Genomic DNA, 25,112 nt, shown 5'->3' with positions numbered 1-25,112 from the left:
CTTCAACATTAGAGAAACGTTCGCATAAACTATGAGGCACACATTCACAAAATAATACTAAATAGTCGATGAGATAAATGAATAATCCTACGTCTATTTTTCATGAACCAAAGACTTTTTTGCCAGTGAATCTCAGTTGTGCAGAACTGGATTAATTATAATCTTTTTCTCATGGTACATACTCATCTCTGGCCCATAATTAACCCTCTTTTATTAATTTATGTATTTAATTATTCATATCTAATGTTCGAGAAACTCTCATTAACCAACTGTCCAATGCAACTAATAGAGGAACCATTATCCACATATGACTATTTAAATTTAAATTAATAGAAATAAATTAAAGTTGAAAATTCAGTTCCTCATGCACAGCATCCACATTTCAAGTGCTCAGTAGTCGCACGTAGCTAGTGGCTGCCATATTGAACAGAACAAATTACAGACCACGTCCGTCATTACAGAAATTTGTAATGGACAGTGTTAGCATATGCTCTTTACCCTTAGGTAATTGTCTAGAACTGTTTCTAATGAAACTAAATTGGATTAATCATAATTTTTGATCATCGGCCTATGCCGATTCTCTCTTGTGTGATTTCATCACTTCAGAGAGATTTTAATAAGCAACCATAAATCCAATCTCTTACCCCACAGGTAGAACACTGACATTATCTTCTATCTCTCTTTCTGCTTCTTGCTCACAGAGCCTAGATCTTTATCCATGAAGGAATATTTAAATAGACTGTGTACAACTACACCATGAAATACAAAACAGCTGGAAAAAGGAGTGAAACAGGCTAGGTTGTCTTTAAGCCAGTCGGGAGCATGGGACTCAACTAACCATAATCCTTCATCCTTGGGCCATTTCATTGCTAGTCTAGGTTTTGTCTCTTCTTGTATTTTATACATTGACGTAAGCATTTTCTTAGTGCTGAAATCAACACCCAACACACCACCATGCAAAAACAAGAATATTTACTCTCTAACCAACACATACTTTAAATGGACCTTGGAGGTACAGAATTACTACAATATTAAATTTGGATTATGATACTATCATCATTGGCCCATTTTTGCCCTCTCTTGTTTTGTTTATTAATTTGTTCATTCATTCATATATTTACTTGTAAACACCCTTGAACAACCTTCCAGCCAAAGATTTAAGAACATCAACTATTACCTTTCCTTTCCCTTATCCACCCAAAGAAGAGTCAAAGTTCTTATAAACACAGCACGACTAAATAAAAGATGATGTGTCTATTTTGTGGAACAGAAAGCAACTGTTTGAAAAAATGCACGGCCTGGATCGCTTTTAACAGCTCTCAGTAGCGTGGAACTGGATTGATCAGCCTTGGTTTATGAAGCATTATCCTCGCTGGTCTGTGCTTGGCCCTGTTTAATTGTATTTACCCCTTTAAGAAATCATAAAAGAATACCCATGAATCTTACCCAACATATTAAAAAACTACCAATTCCTTATGTTTCTATGTGCACGTCTCTCACTGAATTCACAGCCTAAATTTCATCAATAGAAAACTGTTTATACAAACCATACAGTATAAATCAATAGTAGATGCCATTAAAATAAAATAAATAGGGTAGATATTTTTGTTTTAATGTCCCTCAAATTTGCAGAACTGTGTAATCATAAATCTTGGATCATGATACATCATCTTCATTAGTCCATGCTTGACCTTGACCCTCTTTGATTTTATTTATTTTGTTATTTTATCCATTTCTTTTTAATAAATCAATAAACGTACATGAACTCACCATTCACCCTAAGAATAAGAAAAAGTACCAATTATATTTACATAAACATATATATAATAAATGTAAAATGTCATTACATATATATGAATGTCAAATTAATATAATGATTCTTATATAATTGTTTTTATTTGCAGATTCCCTACACAGAGAACAGGCCCGTTACATTATTTTTTAATTAAGCAACAGTTAAGTCAAATGAGACTCATCAGCCTCGGTTCATGACACCCCCATCACTGGTCTGTGCTTGGCCATCTTGGATTTTATTTGTGCCCGTTCATGTTTAATAACGCATAACACACCCATCAACCAACCACCCAACCATAAAGCAACACTAACCATCACTCACATTGGTGGTCCGTGGCTCATTTCTCACAGAGGTTACAGCCAAGATCTTTATCAACACAGTGTCATTAGACCCACTCCGGGGCCTCCATTCTGTAGAACACAAGGCAGATATTTAAAAAGATGAAACAAGCAGGATATTTCCTAACGGCCATTGGGTGAGCCACACAGGATTAATCACAAGCTTTGGCTCATGTTGGTCTCACCACTGGCTCAAGCATAGCTCCCACTGTATACATTTTTTCAGTTAATAATTTTATTTATTACAATAAACATGCATGAATTCACCACCCTCATCTAGAACTAGAAGAGTAACTATTCCAAGCATTGCTCTCCATGCTTCTTACAGAAGAACCAGCCCAGACTTCTTCCTGATGGGCTCAGATACACAAAACTGAAGCAATAACAATCTTTGATTCCAGATGTAATCTCACTGTTGTTTCCTACTTGTCCTTTTTATTGCTTTTACTTATTTTTTTAAATGCAGTAAACACAGAGGACCTCAGCACTAACCCACAACAAAAATACCGGTCAGTACATGCATACCCAGGTTTCTTAACCAGGGGTGGTGGCTCTTGTTTTGTCATTTTAAATAGTCCACAACTGGAGGGAGGTTATAGCTCAAGTGGGAGGGTGCATGTTTAGCATGCATGAGGTCTAGGGTTCAATCCCCAGTTCCTCTCCTAAGAAAATAATAGATAAACCTAACTACCCCCCCAAAAAAAAATTTCTTTAAATAGGCCATAGTTATACAGAGGTAGACTTACCTTAACCCATAACTTATAAAACGTTATTTTGGTGGTCCACTCCTCTTCCTCCCTCATTCTGTCACGCATTGCATTTTCTCATCTAGCTCACTTTTAACTCCACAGCAAAAACACATCGTTCTGCCCAGGACCCCCAGCCCCAACAGCCTGGAACTTACTGAAGTTTATTTTGCTATTTTTAATGACTCTCGTGGGCGGACCTGGATTACTCCTAGCACTTATTTAAAAACACATCCCCATCACTGATGCACGTCTGGCACACTTTAACTTTCCTTGTGCATTCATTCATTTTCAACGACTCAGTGAACACCCGTGACCCCCCGCTTCTACCTGTCTGCAGTTTCCTTCCCCACGGCCAAGATCTTCTCTGGCAGGGGACCCCCAGTGTGCCCCTTCTATGGAACACAAAGCCCCACTGAAAGGAAGAAAATAACCCAGAACGTTCTGGCGATGTTAATGTCAGGTTAGCCGACCCAGATTAATCATACTCTTTAGTCCCAAACACATTCTCACAATTGCTCTACTCAAGGCCATTATTACGTTATTGCTTTATTCTGTTATTATTTTTAATAATAAAATTAAGAACGACAAACCACTCTGGTCTCCTTTTCCATGTCCCTGGGTGATGGGGAATCAATCACAACCTTTGGCTCCTGACGGGGTCTCATCACTGCGGCAGCCGGCTTCTCTCCTTTCACTGGCTGTTAGGAGCGGTGCGGTAACCCCGCGGCCCCCACCTGCATTCCTCCCTCTGCTCCCCTCGCTGCCCTCTAGCAGAAGTAATCACTTCCAAATCTCCCTCTGTCCCTTCCCCTTCTACACGTATAAAATGTTTATCACATATATATTCTTAAAAAAATATTTTGCGCAGTTCTGTGGCTGGTGGGCCTCTGCAGGGCCTCTGTCGAGGGGGCAGAATTAAACACGAATGATTGACTTCAGAGCACACCCACCGGCGGGGGGGTGGGGGCAGTAGGACTCGAACCCAGATCCTTGAACTCTACCGTGTTTCCCTGTGCGCAGTCACGAGGCACCGTGGCCCAATGGTCAGAGCACACGTGCTGGCACCACACGGCCTGCCTCCAAATCCAGCCTCAAAGCCTGACTAGCTGGGCCGCATCAGGGACGTGAACTAACCTCTCTGTGCCTGTCTTCCCACCTGTAAGATGGTCACAGCACTAGTCCCTGAGCATAATTAGCTATCATTTCCATGCCAAAGTGCAGCCAGGTAAAGCCCCTCCCCGCCCTGGCTCTGAGCCCCTCACCCAGATCTTTCTTCCCTCTGCAGCAGCGCCCGAGCTCTGGTGCTAGACAGACAGACAGACCAGGTTCCACCCCAGCAGGCACTCGTGAGCGGTGTAACTGCAGAGACGTGACCTGGCTTCTCTGCCTTGTGCCCCGACTTGTGCGATTTGTCGACTGAGGCCAGCAACACCCTCGTGGGTCCAACGTGAGGGTGCGTTTTGCAGCTCCCACCCTGCGCTCCCCCGGCCCCTCCCCTCCCCTCCCCCGTGCCGCCCACCCGCGGGTCCAACAGCAACCACCCCGAAGTCTGACTAGAGACATGAATGATCGCCACAGTCAGGCCAAGGGAGTCGGGAAGGAGGGGCACTGGGCAGGAAAGTGCTGGGATCTACTCCTTTTTGGGGACCTGGCATCAAAGCTTAAGCAAGTGCCCTGGAAAACAGAAATCCGGTAAGGGGTGCACTCGGGAAAACTAAAGTCCAGTTCAGGAAACAGGGCCGCCTTCTGGGGGAGTCTGTGCCCTGGGATCCTTGATGTTCAAACTGTTTCCCAGAAGCCAGAAAGGCCTCTAGTGTGACTCTGATGGGGAAGATGCAGCCAGCTGCCTTCCTACCCTCCCAGACTGGCCTTCTAGGTGCCTAGCACGCGGCTTCAGAGCAACTCTGAGACACGAAAAATAAAAAATGAAGTTTAAAACATGCATATACTATAAAGATGCGTATATAGTGTAACACATCCCCAAACAGGCCCCCGTGGGGACTCCAGAAGGGAGTCACGGAAAGACCACTAGGCTGGGGACCCCCTCCCAGGCCCCTGCCTTTGCCTTCACCCCACGGTGGGGCCCGGGGCCAGTCCCTCCCCATGCTGAGCCTCAGGGGGCAGGAACCTTGTTAGTCTCCCCTCCCTCCCAGGTGGTATGAAAATGAAAAGCATAAAGTTTAAGTGCAGGTTCCCTCGAAGCAGCAGAGGCTCATTAATGCTGTACCTCCTGTACGCAGCACATCGCGTCCACAGCATGCCTGAGCATACATTATCTCCTTTGATCCGCACCACAGTCCTGTGAATAGGACATAATAATCATAATTAGCCAATATTTATTGAATGAGTGCTCTCCACCAGTCACTATGCTGTCTGCTTTGCGTGCACTGACTGTCCTCTGGGGCGGGGACAAACCGACTGCGTCGCTCTCTTTTTTTCCCCTCAAAATAGTTCTGAGCATGCATTTTGTGCCAGGCACTGGTCTAAGTGCCAGAGGAGACAGCAATGAACAAAACAGACAAAACCTGAGAGCCAACATCCTTCCGGGCGGAGACAGAAGCAGGCAACATTCGAAACAAGTACGTACAACACGCGGGGTACAAGCCGGTGATGCGGGCCTGGAGAGAATGAGGCAGGAAGGGGCTGACGGACAACAACGAGAGAGCTTCCCTGAGAGTGTGACACTGGAGCAGAGACACAGCCCCACTTTACACACGAGGAAACTGGGTCTCCGAGAAGGTAAGTGACTTGTAAGCGGGCACACTGCTAGGAAGACGCTGAGCTGGGTGGCAAACGTGGGAAGTCTGGCTCCACTGTCTCTCACCCACTTGGCCCCAGTGCCTCATTTTTGTAGCAGTCCTTGCTCTCTGATACCCTGCTGCCAGCCTACGAGGTGAGTGGTGAATGAATGGACGTGTGGGCGATCCGGAGGGCTTGTCTGCCCCCCACACAAGCAGTCCCAGGGGCACAGGGCACCCTCGGGTGTGCCAGCAGTGCTCGATGAATAAGCAGACTGTCTCTCTTGGAAGAGACGCGGTGGTGACAGTTCCTGCAGGACTTGCACAGATTCTGGGATCAGGTCATGCTGGGTCATAGCATGCACCCAACATGGCCCATCAGGTTGGCACAGATGTTAAACCCATCTCCTGCCACTTGGCTTCCAGGGCATCCAGACGCACCCCCCTCCCCGGTGCCACCCCAACACACAGCCACATGCCACCGAGGCTTCGGTTGCAAATGCTCTGCCCAGGAACGAGAGGAGGAGACCCAGTCCTCATGCCCCACATGGTGTGAGACTCAGCTGGAACAACTCTTTGTTCCAACTGGCCACCCTCAAAAGACCAAACAGGAAACATGTCTAACGTGGCTATTTTCTAGTCTCCACCCCCCCCAGAAAAAACAGGTAGGGAAAGAAATTTGGCGACAGCGTATGTGGGAACTCGGGAAGCTTGCTTGCTGCTTCCAGAGGCCATGAGTTGAACCAAGAGAATGTTAATTGTTCATCTTGCCGTTCACCTACTCAGCTTCTTCTCAGCTCTCATACAACCTCCCTAAAAACTCTCAACACCCTCAAGAAAGTCCCTCTGGGGGAGTCTCTCCTTTTCCAGGGCTTAATCGTTCCTAAGGTGGATTATGCCCATTTGGTGCATATAACTCTTGTTTCCATGAACCAAAATCTTCTGGTCTTAAATCTATACTTGTTTTTCTACTTCACTGACTCCGTCTCAAGGGCAAACTCATACACCTCTACGAACACCTGCTCAGCCACCTGCAAAATATGGGAAACGGCTCTTACCAATCAGAGATGTTAAATCCCATCTCAATGAAAACAGTTAAAACAATTATAATTTTAATTAAAATGAAATATTTATTGTATCCTTCCAATATGGGAAACTTGGACTTAAACACTTTAAATGTTTGACTCATTTAATCCTCAAGTATGAATCCTTAATTCATAAAGTACTGTCGGTGTCCCCATATTACAGCTGAGGAAACTGAGGCACAGGAGTTACATACTCTGTCTGAACTCACAAAACTAGTGAATGGGATTGAAATCTGAGCATCCGGCATGTGTGTAACGGGGCTTAGCCCATAAGCACATTATCAAAACGTATCTGTTGAGTTTAAGCCAGGTCTTCAGGAAGGCTTGCTGAACTGCCCCTCGGCCCTCTGTCTGATTCCCTCTCTCCTTGCCTTGCACCCCTTCAGGCTCTAGAGTCTACACGTGCTTCTCTTCACATTCAGACATAATCTGAGCTCCCAGAGACTTAACATAACTTGGTAATTGTACAGCAGGATGTCAGTGATACATTGGACCCCTGCATGTGTGATAGTCACAAATAGGATAAACTAGAGAAAGTGTTACTTGAGAAATAATTTAAAGTCTGGGGGTAAGAAAGCCAGCTCCCTGACGGGCCAGGAGGGTGAGTCTGACCTGGGTGAGCCAACCCCAAGGAGCACAGAATTTTTCATGCACGATCATAGAGAAAACAAAGCAGGACAAGGGTGTAGGTTTGAAAGAAAAGCAGACTAGGGTTCAAATCCTGGCTCTCTATCTGCTCCCTCTGGGATTTGGGGCAAGTCACTTACCACTTCTAAACTATAGTTTCCTTTTATCTTAATTGAGGATGGACTGCTATCATGGAGGGTGGTTGTGATGATTTAGAGGACAGAAAACTTTGCCAAGGGACCAGAAAATGACTGAGCATGCCGTTAGGCTTAGGGATTAGTCATCCAGGAGAGTCAGTGGAAAGGAGGCCGTCTGTTTCTCGGTGCAGCGTGAAAGCAGCTGACACCTAGAGTTGCTACTGAGCAGCTCTAACACCAGAGCTAGGACTTGGTCCCTACGAGCCGGTGGCCCACCTGTTGTCCCAGAGCCACCTGAGCTGGTGAGTATGCTCAGAGACAGGACCAAAGGCAGGAGTTTCATCAGCAAGCTCCACTTAGAGGAAACCTCTCTTCACAAATCAAGTGAGCCTCCGACCTCGGTGAGAAACTGCCTGTTCTCTCTCATTCATCCATCCATCCACCCTCCACACTTTAATTTACTCGCCCATCTCACCAGCCTTCATCAGCCAGCTGGCCTCTCTCTCTCTACAGCTGCATCCTGATGCAGGCATCCATCCATCCAGCCAGCAGACTTAAAAACCATCCTTCCACCTCCCCACCATGCAGAAGAAACACACAAACCTGGGTTGGAATCCTGGGTCCTGCTTCTTATCTGATCTTGGATCAGTCACTAAACTCTCAAAGTTCTCTCATCTGAAAAATGAAGGGAAATCAGATGTAGCTGGGGCGAGGATGTAAAGAAAGCATGGACATACCAGTGCCTGACCTGAGCGAATGATTGAGATGTTCGTCCCCCTTGTGTCTGTGGTCAGGCTGGGATTTACACAGGGAGAAAACCTCTGTATCTTGCCTGATATACTGAGAAAAGCTTTTTAGAAATTATCTGCAATGGCGTGCAACCCCCTGGGGCACCAGGGGCTGGGCAGGGACCAAGAGTTTGGGGTAGTGGGCCCTCCTGGACTCACAGCACAGAGAGCGCCGCCTAGTGGACTGGTAATGGGCGGGTCCCACCTTGCAGGAGCTGCTGTCTACTGTAGGGCAGCTGAGTTGCGAGCCAGCTGGGAGGTCCCAGCCCCCTGGACTGCAGGCTGCCCAGTTGGGATGTGGTGCACGTACTGTCTTAATCACTCAGGGGGCCCGGACTGCCAGGATCTCTTTGTTTTGTGGATGATTGCCAACTCTGATTTGCCTACTCCAGCCCAAGTCCCCTTTAGGAGTTTCCCAGAAGAAAGAATAATTCTAGCAGCTACTGTTTGCTAAGCATCTGTTGTGTATTAAATACAGGGCTGGGGGCTTCAAGTAATCATCTCTGATCCTCTAAACAGCCCCAGAAGAGACCCAGAATTTGCCCCTTTTTCGGTGAGAAAACTGAGGTTTGTTGAGCTTGGGTTACTCACTCAAGGTGAGGGTAGAGATTTAAACCGCTGAATTTGTAGCTACACTCACCTTCTACCATCCCAGCGCCCCCTGAAAGTACAGGAAAGAATTCTGACACTGATTTGAGTAAGCCGACTGTAAAAGAAATCTATGAGTCAACCGGGGATATCTGAATGCTGAAGAGCTGTTGGATGACATTAAGAAAATGCTGTTAATTTTTTAACTGTGATAATGGCATTTTGTTTTCAAAACAGAAAAGAGTCCTTTTTTAGAGACACACCCTGAAAAATGCTGGAGGAAAGGATATAGTGTCTGGAATTCGCTACAAAGGAGTGTGGGGTTGGTGGGGGGCGTGGGGAAGACAAGATGGTGTTTAGATGGACCGTGAGGGCCTGGGAGTTAATAGTGGCAGCAATATGCAAATTGTGTACACTGCGATGAAAATCTGTCTGGTTTTCCCCACTTCTGTGTTGTTTAAAAATTCTTGTAATTAAAGGTTTTTAAAATCAACAGGAGATGAGGAGGTGGGAGAGGAAAAGCCATTTAAAAGGGCAAAGGGGCCCAGGGTCTAAGGTAAATCTCGGAGAGCATCAGGGAGCCGATTCACAGAAAACAAACGCCTCCAAGTGGAGAAGGGACAGGAGAGGGGCCGGAGTCGGTGGCAGCAAGCCACTCTAAGCTGGGTGGATGAGGCAGAAAGTCGAAGGGTGTGGGGCACTGCAGAGCGATACACCCTCCTGCGCCCCCCAGACCCTCCAGTCCCCTCCCAGGCCCTCTGGTCTCCCTCAGATCTCCCTTTCTCCCCCGTGGCCCTCCTGTCTCCCCCAGGCACCACTGCCCCTTCCCTGGCTGCTCTGCCCTCCTCCCCAGGCCTTCCTGACCCCGTGCAACCTCTTCTGGCTCGAAAAGGTCCTGCAGAAACCTCCCTGCTCCAAGGGAGAGCTGACCACCTGATGCGTCCTTCCCAGGACCAGCTTAGCCCGGCTGGGGAGAATCCAGCTGTCTAGCTTGTCAAATGCTTTTTTTTTTCCTGGCTGTTTTGGGGAAGACAAGAGTTGGCGCTTTTTGCCCTAAAACCCTGTGCCAAGCTGTCCTCAGCACCCTCAGCCCCTCTCTTCCCAACCTCCCTCTTTTCTGTCAGTCACATCACTGCAAACTCACTCACACTCGACCCGAGGCCCACAGCCATCTCCCTGGGCCCCCGGCTCCCCCATCCACCGCTCCGTTTCCGGCCCCTCTGCAGCTGCCAGACCCTCTGCACAGTCGGCTTCCTGGGCGCCTCTCCACCCTCTGCCCCGCCTGGAAGCGCTCCCTGCCTCTGCCTTCCCTTCCCACTTTGGAGAGCCGGCCGCAGCCTGCTGCATTGCAGCGCGGCCCTCCGTGAGGGAGGGGTGCAGCTGCAGTCACCCCAAGGCCGGACAGGCCCGCTCCCGGCCACCCCCAGGGCAGGGCCTGGCTCCCTTCCGCATCGGCCACAAGGAAAATCAAACACGCCACAGCAAATGCCGAATCGCCGGTCCCCAGACTGTCTCCCCCTCCTCACTTTCCGGGCTCAAAAATGTGGCCCAGGCAGCCCCCTTGTGGCACTTGGGGGCGCCACAGACGCTTGGCTGGTGTCTGAAGAATTCAGACTGTCTGATTCCACTGCATCGTGAGTTGGCACAAATCTGAAGTGGCCCAACTGCTACCCGCTGCGGACCTCCGCTCGGCAGCCTGTCTGCGTGGGGGACACCGCTCCCCTCTCCCTTCTCCCGCCCGCGTCCCTCCCTGTGGCTCCCTCCCTCCCCCTCCCGGAACTGGAACTCTCCTGTCGAGCAGGGCTCTGACAAGCTGGCAGGTGTCTGGCGACTGTAACAGCGGCAGGGCTGGGGGGAGGTGTGGGAATGGGAGCCTTTCCTGCGATGATGTTTGGTTTCCGTCTCAGGCAGATGGGGAAACCGAGGTGCAGGGAGGCCCAGCATCCTAGCCAGAGGCAGAGAAGGGGCTGGGGCCCCTGCCCTCAAGAGTGGGATCTACCCTGGGTCTTTTCCTGAGGTGAGGGGCTGCCCCCTCTCAGCCGTCAAGCCCTGCTCCCTGCCAAAGCTCATCCTCTCCAGGAGCCAGCCCTGTGGGTCCCCCGGATGTGCTCCCTCCTCTCCAACTCACAGTCCACACAGACAAGCCCCAGCCCCTCCCGTCTCCATCTGCAATCTGCCTGGAGGTGGGCAGGGCCCTCTCTCGTCAGGTTAATAATGCCATTTTCATAAGCCTCTGCCCATAGGTGCTACCACCTAATTTTGAATCTGCCCTTCAAACGGATTGGGCCACAGAGGAGCTGAGACCTCAAGCACTGCTGGGAGGTGCTTATAGCTAATCAATGCATCCCCTGCCCACCCACACCCCCCAGCTTTCAGCACAGCCTCGCTGAACAGCCTCAGACGGACTGGGGTTCCATCCGAGCCCAGCCTCACACCAGCTGAGACGGTGAGTACAGGACTTCACCTTTCCCTGCCTCAGTTTCTCCATCAAACAAATGGGGATTTTTGAGGCTGGTGCTCAGAGTTACTGCCAGGATGAGTCCTAGGCAGACAGCCCAGCTCAGGGCTGGTTCCCTAGCAGACAGGGCCCCAGGAATCTCAACCACCGTCATCTCCCCCGTGATTACTTATTTACCGTGACTTATGCCCCATCTCTTTTCCCCACTAGACTGAGCTTTGAGGACAAGAAGCCGCTCCGTATTGCCCCGTGTCCACCCCTCCATCCAGGTCTGGGCCCGGGAAGGTAGGTGCCTTGCGCTGGCTCGGGGAGTAAGTGCCTGGAAGGATGCTCGCGCTCCGAGTGCCTGGATTCCACTGAGCTGCTCTCCTCCAGACGCCCCCTATCTGAGCTGGCCCTTCTAGGGAAGGAGAAAACATTCCTTGTTTCCCTTACCCCAGGGTCCCCTTGTGCTATTATTTACAACACAAATTCTTGCTCTATTAGAGGCAGATGTGGGCTACCATGTCATTTCTGAAGTCTTCTGCATCTACTGTGAGCTCACAGGCCATGGGCTTCCTCTGGCTGACTTGATTTGTGCCACGAAGCCGGCAGAGGGGACTCTGCCTGGTGAGGTTCCTGTTTGTATTCAAAGCAGGGTCTCTGAAAGCCAGGCTGTTTTCTTTCCTGTGACACTTGCCACAGGTGGGCGTCCCTCCCTGGGCCCCCCGTGTACCCCACAAGCAGTTACGAAGTGTCTGCTGTGTGTAGGGGGCCACTCTTATCTCGTTGAGTCTCCCTGCAAGCTGGTGAGGGGGCCCTGTCATCTCCATTGCACAGAGGAAAACCCGAGGCTCTGGAAAGTAAAGGGAACTGCTTGGTCTCGCAGCTAGAGAGCGGGGAGGGGAGGCGGGGAGCCCCCAGCCCCGCCGTGGGCGCCTGCTGCCGCCACTGCCGCTGCCAGGGGCTGACCAAGGCCGGCCCGGCCGTCAGCAGCTCCTGCGGAAAAGGCAGGGGGTTTGCACTGAGAGCGTTCTCCCAGGCAACTGGCAAAGGGGCCGTAAAAAACCAAGAGGGCTTGAAAGCCGCTTAACAGATAGCTACAGAGCAGCTGGACCCGGGAGGGCAGACCCGCGCCCCCCCCCCGGGCTCTCTGCAGAACAGCAGGGCAAAGGGCTCCATCCCGGATCCGGGCGAGCAGGGGCAGAGGTGCCCAGGACAGGTGTAGACGGCCGGGATGGGACGGTGACGGGCACTCCGAAGCTGAGCCCACAGTTGATGGGGGGCTTGCCATTCAGCATGGAAAAGAGCACTAAGAATGAGCCTGCTGCCTGCAAAGAGCTGAGGGCAGAGGGGGCGAGGGGGCTGCGTCGGAGCCGCGGAGGCAGATGCAGAAAGCAGGGCGGGCTCAGCAAAGCAGCTCGGTGTACGAGCCCTGAGCGGGCTGCTCGGGGAGAGAGGGAGCTCCCTGTTACAGGAGGCATCCGAGCAGAGAGAGGCAGGCCGTTCCTTGGCCAGGAGGCTGCAGCACGGCTCCCTGCCCGGGCTGGCAGCCCGCACGTCTAGGCCTTTGAGAAGCTCCTGCAGCGCTAAGTCCTGAGTGGGGCTGGCCGCGGAGGAGGCAGGCTGGGGTCAGAGCAAGGATGCGCAGACTTTCCCATGTACCTTGCCCTGAGCTCAATGGCAAAGGCACGGAGATGGCCGGTGGAGCACAACTGTCACAATGAGGCAGTGAGGGAGAGGAGCGGAGAAGGGGGTGAGTGCCGGGGCCAGCGGGGGGAGGTGGGGGGCTGTCCTGCAGCCGACTCCCCATCTCAAGGGCTGCGCCACCTGGAGTGGCCAAGTGCCCGCCCCGGCTACCATGCCCAGAAAGGCTGTCCTGGGTCCTCTCTGGGGCAACAGGCTGGCGCAGAGGGTGGGGGCCAGCCTTCCTGGGGGTGGGGGGGACCGAAGGAGGGGGGGTCTGGTGAGTCGAGGGGCTGACCCGGTCATGGGAAAAGCGAGGCCCTTTTCTGGAGGCTGGGCCACAGCCATGGATTCGGCCGGCCGCTGGCCCGTGACTTGGATGCTCTGGGGACCGTGAAAGCCCCTCACTCCGCGGTGGGGCTGAGGGGCCTGCCTGCTGATGAGCGCGGCCCGCACCGGAGTCGGGCACGGGCCCTCCAGGCCCATTCACGGGTCTCAGTTCCCAGGAACTCTGGGTGGTGGGGCCTTTATCAGGGGACCCCCGCTAGACAAGGCTCTGTTTCGCAGTTTCTCAAGGAGTTTTCTTGTCTTTGTTCCCAGTGCAGGCACTGAGTGGTGTGTGTGTCTGTGTGTGTGTGCGCGAGCATGCACACGTATGAGTGTGCGTGTGTGAGAGAGAGAGAGACGGGCTGGCTGAGGGACCAGCCTGGGCTCCTTGTCTGAAATGACCAGGCTGCCCTCGCCCACCTCGGGGCAGGGACGCCCCTCCATGGAGCAGAAAGATTCAGGGAAGGCAAAGGCGCCCAGGGACCCAGGGATGGAGCCCCCTGTCACCACTGCCTGGCTGTCCGGCTCCTGACAGCCCTCTGCCAGGGCGCTGTCTGTCAGCCTTGGGGTCCCGACAGCTGCTCCGGCCCGCCGTGGGGGGGCAGCATCGTGTTGCAGGTGGAGAGTGCGGGCTGGCTCCCCGCAGACAGACAGACAGACTGCCCCGACCACCCTGCTCAGGAGCCGCGAGCAGCCCAGGGAGACACTATTTGCTTTGTCAGGGCCTCGGCGGGGGTTTGTGTTGTTTTCCGTCGCTGCTGTTGTTTTAATCAATTAAAAGGTTGCTTTAAAACTGTCGGTTTGAAAACGTTTGGTAAAGTATTTACGCGTGCGTCACGGCCTCTGCGGCATTACGGGGGGTGTGGGGGCGCAGGTTGCGGCACAAGAAATCACGCACATACGAAATTTTGCAAATAAATGTTTCTGGTCGGGGGGTCGCAGGAAAGGGTTTAAAATAGCTTTGGTGTGGATGTGAAAAGGCACCTACCCAAATCTCTAACCCAGCCTCCGAGCACCTGTGGGGCAGGTCGGCTGGGGAGGGGGCTCGCACTAACAGTTCCTTTTGCCCCAGACACAGAGCCCGGCTCCCTCCGTGCGTGAGGAAGTTAGGGGCAGAGGCGCGGGCAGCTCCAAAAACAGCGCAGAGAAACAGCCCCGCTGTGAGACGTGTGTCTGACCAAGCCCAAGCTCCAGGGTAAATAAACCGAAAATTTAGGAGAGAGGAGTCTCTGTGCCTGGGGGCCAAGGAAGTTCACTTTTGTGTAAAAGGCAAGTCATGCTCCCACTAGGTAAGGCTGCACCGATGCACAAAAACCTCATTTAGGCTGGGCCCGGCCCAGGGAGCAGTTTCTGTGAAATTTAGGAGAAGTCAGGCTTAGCCAGAAGTTTTTCCAGGAATTATTAACCTCTGGGGACTGTAACCACTATTCCTTCCGAGCCGCCCTTGCCAAAGCCTATAAAACACGAGCCTAAAAAATCTGCCTGACAGCAGTCTGACATTTTATATATATTTATAAAAAAAAGTAAAATAAAATAAACTATCGCCAAGCTTTTTAGGAGAAACCAATTAAAACCAGTGGAGGCAGCCCCTTCCCCAGCCCCGCCTGGGTCTGAGAAAAGGCCTGCATTTCCCCTTGGGGCGGGAGGATGAAGCTTTTACTCCCTGCTCGCTTTCCCTCTGGCCTTTCTGTCTTCCGCTGTGGGTCTGGCTGCTCTGAAAAGGAGCTGCCTGTGTCTCGGGAGGGAGGGTCAAGCACTTCGGATGGCATGGGAGCGAAAGGCACTGCGGGCCGGCTACCGTGCAGGGCGATTTACCAGCGCGGCTGTCTCCCTCAGCCTCTCAGCACTCTGTGTGGGAGATCACGATTTCTTCTTTTACGATCAGGAAACTGAGGCACAGAAATTCTTGGGAACTTGCCCAAGACACGCAGCTGTGTGTCTGCCTGTAGCTCAGCTACGGTCAAGATGGCCGGCCTCTCGGGGAGCCTCCTACCCCGCCCCCCACCCCGGTTAAAACAGTGGCCAAACCCTTGAACACGCTGCTGCTTTTGTCCCCGATGAGCAGGTGAAGTCCTCTGCCCTGCGGGAGATGCAGATTTGGCATCTCGGCCCCTCGACCCGAAGCCTGTGCTCTTTCCGGAACGTGATCATGTCCCAAAGGTGGAAGCACCACCCTCAGCCCTGTCCTCTCCCCAGAGTGCCTCCATCACCCCAGCTGGTGGCCCTGCTGTCACACACTAGGTCACTCCTCCTCCTCTTGTTCCAAGACCAGGCCCATTTCCCTCTGGCAAAGAGCAGGCCACAAAAGACACAATCAACCATTTCCAGGATACAATCAGGCCCTGAAAACCCATCATTGGCACTCCAACCCTGCGCAGTACCACCCCGACCCCTGCACCCCAGGACTCAGGGGTTCCAGGGCCTGGGGGAAGCTGGTGTGTGCACCCAGGAGGGCAGGTCAGAGCATCTTGAGGCAGTGGGGGGATGCCAGCCTGGCGCCCTGGGTGTGCATTTGAGGTCTGACAGCATCCTGACGACTCACCCAGGGCTGCGGAGCACACAGCTCAGTCCTCGGTTGTTGCCATCGGCCCAGGGGATAAGAGGCGGTTTTCAGTTCCAGGAAGTCAGATCCAGGCAACACTGGAGCCGAGGGCACTGGAGAGACACCAAGGAAAGGGGGTGATTAACATGTGGCCAGTTTCATGAATTCTAGAAAAATGCAAAACGTTCTCCTAGACTAGGCAAACGTGGCAATGAGGCATCACAGTTCCCCAGGCTATGCTTCGCTGGACTCTTGCATGAGGTTTTCGGTGGGGGGTGTTTAACTTTAGGATCACCGCAGGAACATTTTGAGCCTGGTTTTAAGGGCACGCGCAGAGAGGAGGGTAAAAGGCAGGACCCGCAGGGAGGAGCGGGGAGTGTCGAGGCTGCAGGGTGCCTCGCTGGGAAATGTGTTTGTGCGTGGGGAGGGGGCATGAGGCTGGGGAGCTCCAGCCAGACCCTGAAGGGTCTTACGTGCCAGGCTAAGACTCTTGGACCATGTCCCAGAAACTCCAGGAAGTCAGATGAAGGATTTAAAGCAAGACAGTGACAAGGTCAGAATGGCATTTTAGAAAGATCACTCGGTGAAAATAAACTTTGCTACAAAGTGTTTAATCCAGCTATCCCACCTCTACGAAGTTAGGACTAAAAGAACAGTCGGGGACGTGTTTACAGATTTAAGCTACAAGAACGCTCATTGCAGGGTCGTTAGCAGTAACAAAAAAAAAAAAAAAAGAGGGACCGGCTTAGATCCTTTTTAGCTGGCGTCTGTTCAACAGAATCCTATCAATTAAAACTGCGGTTCATGACATGCTCTCCTCCTTATCTGTGCCAGGACCACTTTTATTTTATGTATCATCTTTATTTACTTTCTTAAAAAATATAACGAGCACCCACAAACTGGTGACCCTCCCCGATGACTAGGACTTCGACCAAAGCGTCTGTGCACACACTCTCCTCCCCCAGCGGACATACAGCTGCGATTTTCAACAATAGAGGAGGCTCTAATCAACAATGCTGCAAACACACCCCGGAATATTAAACAGCTCTTAAAAAGAATGAAACAGCCGAGACCTATTGTCTTTTAATGGACCTCAGTATTTTGCGCAGAACTGGATTAATCATGATCCTTTGTTCATAAACACTTTCTCATCATTGGTCCACGCATGTCCTTCTTTTCTTTTGCTAATTTATGCATTCATATATTCATCTGCAATAATGTCATAAACACTTGTGAGCCCACTCCTCAAATCCAGACCTTAGCAATTACTGACACCTGCCCCCACCAGCCAGCCCCCTGGGTAATGACCCAGGGCTTTCATGACAGCAGCGAGGTGGTTCACTCAACTCTGGTGTCTACAGATCATGGGACACTAAGATGCTGTTATAAGAAATAGTGTCAATCTTTACGATCTCCTGGCAGATTCCTGAGTGAAGAAAAGTAGTCTCCACAGAAGGAAATGTGCGCTGATACAGCTCACATACAGAATAAATAGGATTGCGTACTTGAGAGGTCTCTTTAGATACGTGTGCAGATACACAGAAAATAACGGGAAACAGACCCCTGCCTCTGATGACAGCTGTCCGTGCGGGGCGGGGGGGCAGCCGGGGCCAAGGGGCTGAAGACAGCCTCAGCTTTCACCTGCGGCGCTTGGCTTTTGGTCACGAGTGTATTAATTATCAACGCATTTCTTGCACAACATGTTGTGTGTGGGTTTTTGTTTTGTTTGGGTTTTCGTTTGTTTCTGAGGTTTTTTAGCTTTTAGCTTTTTTTTTTTTCCACACACACAAAAGGAAGAGAGCATTTTGGCTGATGGATCAGGAGTGTATTCCTACCCCCCCAAAACATGCTGTGCAGACAGGAGGGATTTCCTTTATCCCAGAGATCATTTTTTAAATTTTCTATGTTCTAAAGCTGGAGCTCCCGGCCTCCGAGCGAAGTGTCAGCGACATTAGGCCAGCAGGTGCGTGCCGGCCTGCTGTGACTTCACCCCCCCGCAGGCCCTAAATCCCCCCAGAGCCGCCGGGCAGTGTCTGCAGTGCACCCATCGGGAGCACTTTCCTTTTCGGTCTTCAAGAGGCCCGAAAGCTAATGCCCTGGCCCGTGCTCTCCGGGATTAGCTAACTGGAATGAGGACTCTGGGGGAATGTGACACGAGACAGTCCCAGGTGAAGGGGACACAGGAGCCTCTGGGGAACAGCAGCCCCACAGAGAGGTAGCCCCACTGCATTTCTGATAGCTCCACTCCCCTGCAGACCCCACAGCTGCCATATGTCCCCCCAGTTCTAACCCCCAGGGAGTGCAGCTGACCTGTCAGCTCCAGAAGAATGGGAAGCAACCTTGTAGGTCCCTGCCTGCCCCTCTTCCTGTCTAGGGTAGCACGTTGCACCCTGACTTCCCATCAGAACCCGTTCTCTGCCCAAGCACAACAACTCCTGCTTGCACACTAAGGTTTACACCCATCCTCAAGCTACCCCAGCTGTCTCAGGCCGTCAGAATCCCTGAACAGGCACGGGGCTTACTATGCATCACGAAGACCCTTTATCGACAGATCAAAACATCCAGGCTCAGCGATCCCCAGTACACAAAACTCAGCCAACTTTAAACCCAGGTCAGTCTGAAGCCTCGTTCGGTTTTGTCCTGGCCTCCATGTGCACAGATCACCTGATCAGTTAGGTGCTTACAGAACCCCCCTCACTGAGCTAACACAGGCACAGCTTTCTAGAACTTCTCCCCCCTCTGCCAGGCAGACACGGATTTTCAACCATGACTTTTTGTGGAAGAAATGTGAATACAGGTTAGCGAGTCCCCCACCAGCATAACCAGCTCTTAATCACCTCTCCCGCACCCAAGGCTCTGATGTCTACTACGCGGCGTTTTATTCCAGGCTACGTTTGGTCCTGGTGAATACTTAGAGGCATCTGTCATAGTTTTTCAGGTACAAAATATTTTTATGGTAAATAAAATTAAATGCAGCTCCTGAGTTACCTGCATCCATGTCTGGGCCCGGCTGATTCCACAGAAAAACATTCATTCCTCCAGAAGGCAACAAATCCTGCAGGGACAAGAAAAGGTCACAGGACTGACTTAAGAAAAGGCCCCCTGTACCCAGAGCTGACCCGCCCGCCCTGTGCCCCTTGTCCTCCTTCTGGGTTCTACACAAATGAGACTGGCTTTCAAAGGGACAGTGAAGGAGCAGCTTCACCTAAAGTAAGAACCGTGTGTACAGGGGTTGGGAACCTACCACACACCAGGCATTTTATATTCCACTTCATTAAAAGTATATCAAGGCAACGCTTGAAGGTGGCTGTTTCCTTCCTACAGGATTCGGGGCGGGGGGATGTGCAGTCACTTGTCCAAGGCCACCCCTCCTCCTAGGGGATCCTGCCCTCTATGCCCCTCAGCAGACCCCTGGAGCCCCCAGCACAGATGCCCAAGTTGTGGACACCCTTTGTATTATGGTGAGAGACTTTAACACCTCCCCGGGTGATGTATAACAGAAAGACACGGGTAACAGGGTTTATCTGGATTTTTAAATTACATTCCATCCTAAGACTGTGTAACCGCTTCACGTCTTGAGGGCCCCGCCTCCCTGAAGAGGCCGTCCGTGTAACCGAGCAAGGCGTGCGCACCTGGCTTGCTGTGAGGTCCGCTAGGAGGGCCTCATGCTCCTCTGGGCAGGGCTGCCATCCTGAGGGGCCAGGGCTGGACCAAGCCCTGCCTCGTGGACCCACTGACTCACTGCCCATTGGTGGGGGGCAGTGAGCCTCAGCAGCTACGGGACAAAAGGCTCAAGTTAGTTCCATCCTGAGGAGTCTACACATTTACAAATTGTGCAAATGTACAAATCAGGGGGAAAAGAATCCTTTTTCAGACCTTGTCATTCAATCCTGAGCTGGACGTCTGCGCTCTTCCCGGAGAAAGCCAGCATGTTACCTCTCTGCCACCTGGGAGGGGAGAAAGTGAATGTCCAGCAGTTCCCCAGCCAAAGTGCAGCCCACCTCCCCCAGCCACTGCTCCTCACCTGCTGCCAACAGCCCTACTGTGTGCTGCGGGGGAGGGTGAAAGGAAGGATTAGCTGGTGCAGACAGATACCAGGGGCAGGACAGAACACTACGGGGGTCCCCGTGGACATGGTCCTGGGTGAGGGAGGGACCCTCTTATGTGCATTTGCAGGAGGGCAAACTGGGGGTCCAGAAAGAAGGGAGGGCTTGCCCAGAGCTCGGGAGCCAAGAGCAAAGGCAGGACGTGTGTGCACCTCAGCGGGGTTCCCGTACCAGCCCTGCAGTCCCGGTCAGTCCCGCTCAGAGAAGTGAGATCGGCCCCCTGGGGTTTGCGGGTTGTCCCTGGACCTCAGGGTCCTCTTCTGCAAAACGGGGAGGGACAATTTAAATCACACCTTCACAAGGTGTTACGAGATTAAAAGCATTTAACAGTGCCCAGCACATAGTCAGTACTCAAGCAATGTCATGGAGGGACCCAAACGTAGTGACGCGGCAACTGTGTCCCCTGACCTGACGTAGTCCCGTGAGAAAAGCGGGGCAGCGGCAGCGAGGGCACTGTGGTTGCTATGGAAACTGTGAAAAGTGCATGCATGTCCCAAACCCAGGCTTCCGTACCTAAAGAAATCCATGTATCTAATAACTTTCTAGAAAGAAGCCAAGTTCCAGTCGACGGGACAAGAACAGAGCCACTGAAAACTTACATCAAAGGTAAGACTTGGGGTGCGGGGGTCCCATGCTGATCTCCCCCGCCTCCGGGGGGCCTGGTGGGTGGGGTGGGAGCCTGGGCAATTAACTGGGCAGGGCCGGTGCTTGGGCTCAAAGGTTAAAGGGTGAGTTTGTCTGCAAGAAACAAACCATGACTTGGAGGACCCAAAAGCTCTGTTCAAACATGGGAGTAGCTAATTTAGCAGGTCCTGGGCCAGCTGTCCTGTCCCTCTGCCAACAACCAAATTAGCCAAAATGAGTTGGAAAGGACCACATGAGATTTCCAAGGAGATGGAGGACAGACTGAGGCCCCCTATTTCTCTGATCTGGCCTCCTGTCCGGCCACAAAGCTGACCACCTGGGTGCCAGGAAATGACATCCTTCAGGGCCCCTCAGGGTCCCAAGATGGCCACAGCCCACCCCACTTAGGGCATCTGCTCCAGCCCCCTCTCATCCACCAGCGGCGGGAGGAAAGCCCAAACCTGGCTTTGAGCACTGCTTCTGCCTCGTCCTGAGCTGGGCTGTCTGAATCTCAGCTCAGCGCTGTCAGATGGGAAACGCTCCCCACCCCGTCAGGAGCAGAGTCAGAACTAGGGGCTCAGTGCCTAGGGTCGTGCCTGTCACACTCAGGAAACACCCATTTGCATAAATGAGTGCTAATTACTCCTGCACCTGCACGCCCCACCCCCATGAGCTCAGTCACCGAGGCTGATGGCGGCGCTGCTCAGTGATTCTGGGTCCAGAGCCATCACCACCGCTAATGACAGCTCCTGGGCCAGGCGCCTCACCCTCCAGACTCTGGTTCACTCGCAAGGCCGGCCAGGCGTCGTCCCTCACGGGGTTAATGTGGAAATTAAAGTTGACACCATGCATGAAAATGCTGACCATTACAATTATAGCTGGTGTTCTAAAAGCAATCATCCTAAGAGCCCTAATGATGATAACTGGTCCTTACTGGCTGGTAGCATTTCAGAGTTTACAAAGGGCTTGCCGGGCTCACCTCCCCCGGAAGGCGGTGCTCCTCCCTTTATGTAAATGGAGAGACCTGAAGCCAGCCTCTGCCTCCCACTCCAGCCCTAAACGCCCCTGCACCAAGTCCCCATCCTCCACCGCCAGGATCCCCATGCCTCTAGGCCTGCTGCAACAGGACGCCAGGCTCAGGGGGAGCCTCCCGGAGACGTGAAAGACTCCACTGAGACCCAGCCCCCCAGCCCAGCTGTCAAACCTGGACCAACACTAAAGGAAGCCACTCAGCCTGTGCTCCCAGCGGTGGAAACAGCACCAGAAACGCCCGCCCTGCCCCAGTGTCTCAGAGCAGCTGATGGCACTGAGCCCCACCTGCGCAGCCAGCCCCCAGCCAACCCCCTCCCCTCACCCGTTTCCCGGGGTTACCCCTCGGGAACCTCTCAGGACCCCAGAGCTACAGGAACGAAGGGAGAAAACCACAACCCAAGCCTCTGGCCGCTGGGGAAACTGAGGGCCCAGGAGGAGAAGGTCATGCTGAAAGTCAGCGTGGGTCCCGGGCTGGCAGCAGGGGTGGGTTCCTCCCCGGCCCGCTTGCCCTGAAAGGCCACAGCAGCCTCGGAGCAGCGGGTTGGCCCGGCGGGTTGGGCAGCCCGAAGGAGGCGGCCAGCCCGGCTGCGACCCCGCCCCCAGCCCCTCCCACAGGCGGCACGCTCCCCCTCCCGCGGTTATTCTGGGCAGCGGGATCCAGCTGCCCCTGGAGCCGCCAGTCAAGCAGTGGAGGGACCTGCACTGGGTGGATGGGGCGCCGCTGGGTCTGGGGCACGGCCCTTCACCTCGATGGCTTGGGGAAGCGAGGGGCAGCGGGGACCCTCTCCAGGGGGCCCCCACCCAGCCCGGGCTGGAGCTGGAGGAAAAGTCCTCGGGACAGCCCCAGCTCTGCCGTCACTCGCTGTGTCCTGAGTCACAGTGTCCCTCTTCTAGACATTCAGTGTCCCCAGTGATGCCCAGGGCCTGACATTTCAGGACCTCTGTCCAGGGCCCAGGGGAAGAAAGGGGAGTAACCAAGACTAGCTGCTCTGGGTCAGGATGAGAGGGTCTCCCATCTGTAAGGCCCAAGGGGTCTTCAGCGAAAGTCAGGGGGCTAAGTGGCAAGACAGGGGCCCGGGAAGGAGGGACCCTCAACTGGAGCTATGCCAGGCCAGCGGCCCCTGAAGGTCCCACGGTCCCCTGGGACCCAGGACCCAACCTCAGCTCCTCAGGGGACCCTCAGGTACCATCACCTTCCTCATCTGCTTCCAATTAGCAGCTGAATGAGAAAGACCACGCCACCGAGCCACAGCAGGAGAACCGAGGGCCCCTGGCCTCAGCCTGCCAAGGGTATGTCTTAACCTTGACATTTGTTTAACAACATAACGAACAACAGCCTGTGGCCCTCCCAGTGTCCCTGTGTGTCTATGGTGATGCTCTACTCCATCCATGCCACCAGCAGGACTGGGGCAGTGTGAGGAGTTCACAGGGGACACTCACTTCCAGGTCACTTAGCCCTTAAAACTGATGGCTGTGTCCCTCAAATCCAAGGGGTTCTGAGCACAGCCCAGAGGCAGCGTGAGGCAAACGGGCGTCTTCACCTGATGTTAGCTAGCCCTGGTGCCCATCCTGATGGCCAGAAGGACAGAAGACTCAGGTGTGACGGCCAGCGGCAGAGACGCCAGAAAAAGGGGACATGGAACAGAGAAGCCTCATCTCCCCTCCTTCCCCCTCCGCCCTGACACCTTCTCTTTCTGGCTGACTCCATCTCCCTCCTCAGCAACTCAGGCCCCCCACCCTCCTCCCCTGGCCTCACCTCTCCCCTAATTCCTCCACCCCCACCCCCTGCCCCAGGCTCCACTCTGCTCCTAAATATCCTCTCAGCTCCTCTTCCAAACTCTATTTTTAAAATCAGATCTCCTTTACTGTACAAGTGAGCTGACAGGGGGAGGTATTCGCTGAGGGACTGGCCCCCCCGGCCCCCTCCATACCCAACCCTTCATAGACACACGTTGGCAGCCCTAACCCAATGGGCCACTTGCTCAGAGGCAAGCAGGGAGCTGACCTGACCGAGAAGGCTCCGGGCACTGAAGGTGGTGAGGCTGGGCTGTCCGTCTGCGAGCGTCAGGGTGGGAAGAGGGTCCAAATCAAAGACCCCAAACCAAGAGCACTAAATCCTAGACTGGGTGGTTTTTTTGTTTTCATTTTGTTTTTTGTTTTGTTTCTGTAAGGTAGGAATTTCTAAGTCAGTAGAAGTTTCTTAAAGATATTGTCGTGAGGCTTAAGGCTTCGACATATACCCAGCTGCACCTGTAGAACTGAGGGCACCTTTGGAGGCCCAGGGATGAGGCAGGGGCAGCCTCCGGGCTGCCTGGGGCAGCGGTGCGCGGGCCTCTGGAGAGCGGGAGTCAGAAGGAAGCCCACAGTGGCTGTCTAGAGCAGTATGCTGAGGGGGGCACCTGCTCTTGTGAATGGTGGCCCCAAGGATGCCAAAGTCCTGGCAAAGGGGCAGACAGCTCGGCCCAGTGGAACCTCAAAGGAAATGCTCACTAGGGGAAGAGGGAGACCCCTGTTCTTTCTTCCCCAAAACCCTGAGCTCACCTCCAATTGAGTATTGAACACGAGCGTGTGGTCCTCATCTCTTTGTTGGTGACATTCTGCAGGGCAAGGCTGCTTCCCTCCATTTCTTCACCTCGGGGGTCTAGCACAGTGCCTGGCCTGGAAAAAGGAATCAGGATATGCATTATTAATTAATGAATCATAGGTAGAGAGACGCGTTTAAAAAAAATCAAAAGACTTAGGACACTAAAATCAACATGTGTTTGGGAGGGCAAGAAGAAACCTAGTCTTTTAGGAGTCAGGTGTGAGTGGAATAAGAAACTGAAGCTACAAATTGCAGATGGTGAAACATTTTGGTTTCGTGCAAATTTAGGCTTTATATCCTAAGTAATGAAAAGCAATGTAAAGATTTTTCACTATAACAAACACTTGGCCCAATTTTCATTTCATGCTCAGGCAACTGGATTTTATGGGATGGGCATGAAATGGGAAGGGTTTGAAATTGAGGATCCCATGATTAATTTGGGTGCCCGGTTGAGATACGGAGACATTTCGTTAGTGATGAAAATACATTAAAAAGATTTTAAGTGGGGGTTTCACGCATAGATTGGGGGTTTGAGGGAAGAAATCTGGATTTTGTTTTGAGGGATGTTTTATCATCATGCTAAGGAGTTTGGATTCTTGCCAGTGGGTTGTAAGAAATGTGATGGTGAGATCTTTGCTTGTGGGAGATAAGTCTGCCAAACATGAAAAAATATATTTTAAGGCTTTGGATTTTGTTACAGGCGATGGGGAAACATTGGGAAATTGTACACAGAAAAGTAACAGCCACACGTTTAAGTAGCATGCTAAAACATTTGGATTTTATGTGTGGAGGGCGTGCCAAGGTCTGACTTTCAGAGCATACCAAGGAGAGTTGATCGATGTTGTCAACAAAGTTGAAAGACTGATCAGAGGAGTTACATGAGCAACAATGGGAATATGCGAAGAAATGTGGAATTTATTTTGAGGCTC

General features: G+C 52.4%; 1 long non-coding RNA gene and 1 other non-coding gene across 2 annotated transcripts; both read right to left on the bottom strand.

The window, feature by feature from the left end:
• Nucleotides 1-15,872: 15,872 nt before the first annotated feature.
• On the bottom strand, nt 15,873-19,597 carry LOC140697201 (uncharacterized). The gene is made up of 3 exons (XR_012074051.1): nt 19,470-19,597; nt 18,826-18,892; nt 15,873-15,950 (listed from the first exon to the last, which is right to left on the bottom strand). It is a non-coding gene; the product is annotated as an uncharacterized lncRNA (long non-coding RNA).
• LOC116281110 (small nucleolar RNA SNORD112) lies at nt 16,923-16,999 on the bottom strand. Its single transcript, XR_004190565.1, has one exon. It is a non-coding gene; the product is annotated as a small nucleolar RNA SNORD112 (small nucleolar RNA).
• Nucleotides 19,598-25,112: the final 5,515 nt, after the last annotated feature.

Source organism: Vicugna pacos, chromosome 6, assembly GCF_048564905.1.
Source record: "Vicugna pacos chromosome 6, VicPac4, whole genome shotgun sequence".
NCBI lineage: Eukaryota > Metazoa > Chordata > Mammalia > Artiodactyla > Camelidae > Vicugna > Vicugna pacos.
The sequence above is the reverse complement of the archived record's forward strand: the minus strand, read 5'-3'. Positions and strand labels throughout refer to the sequence as shown.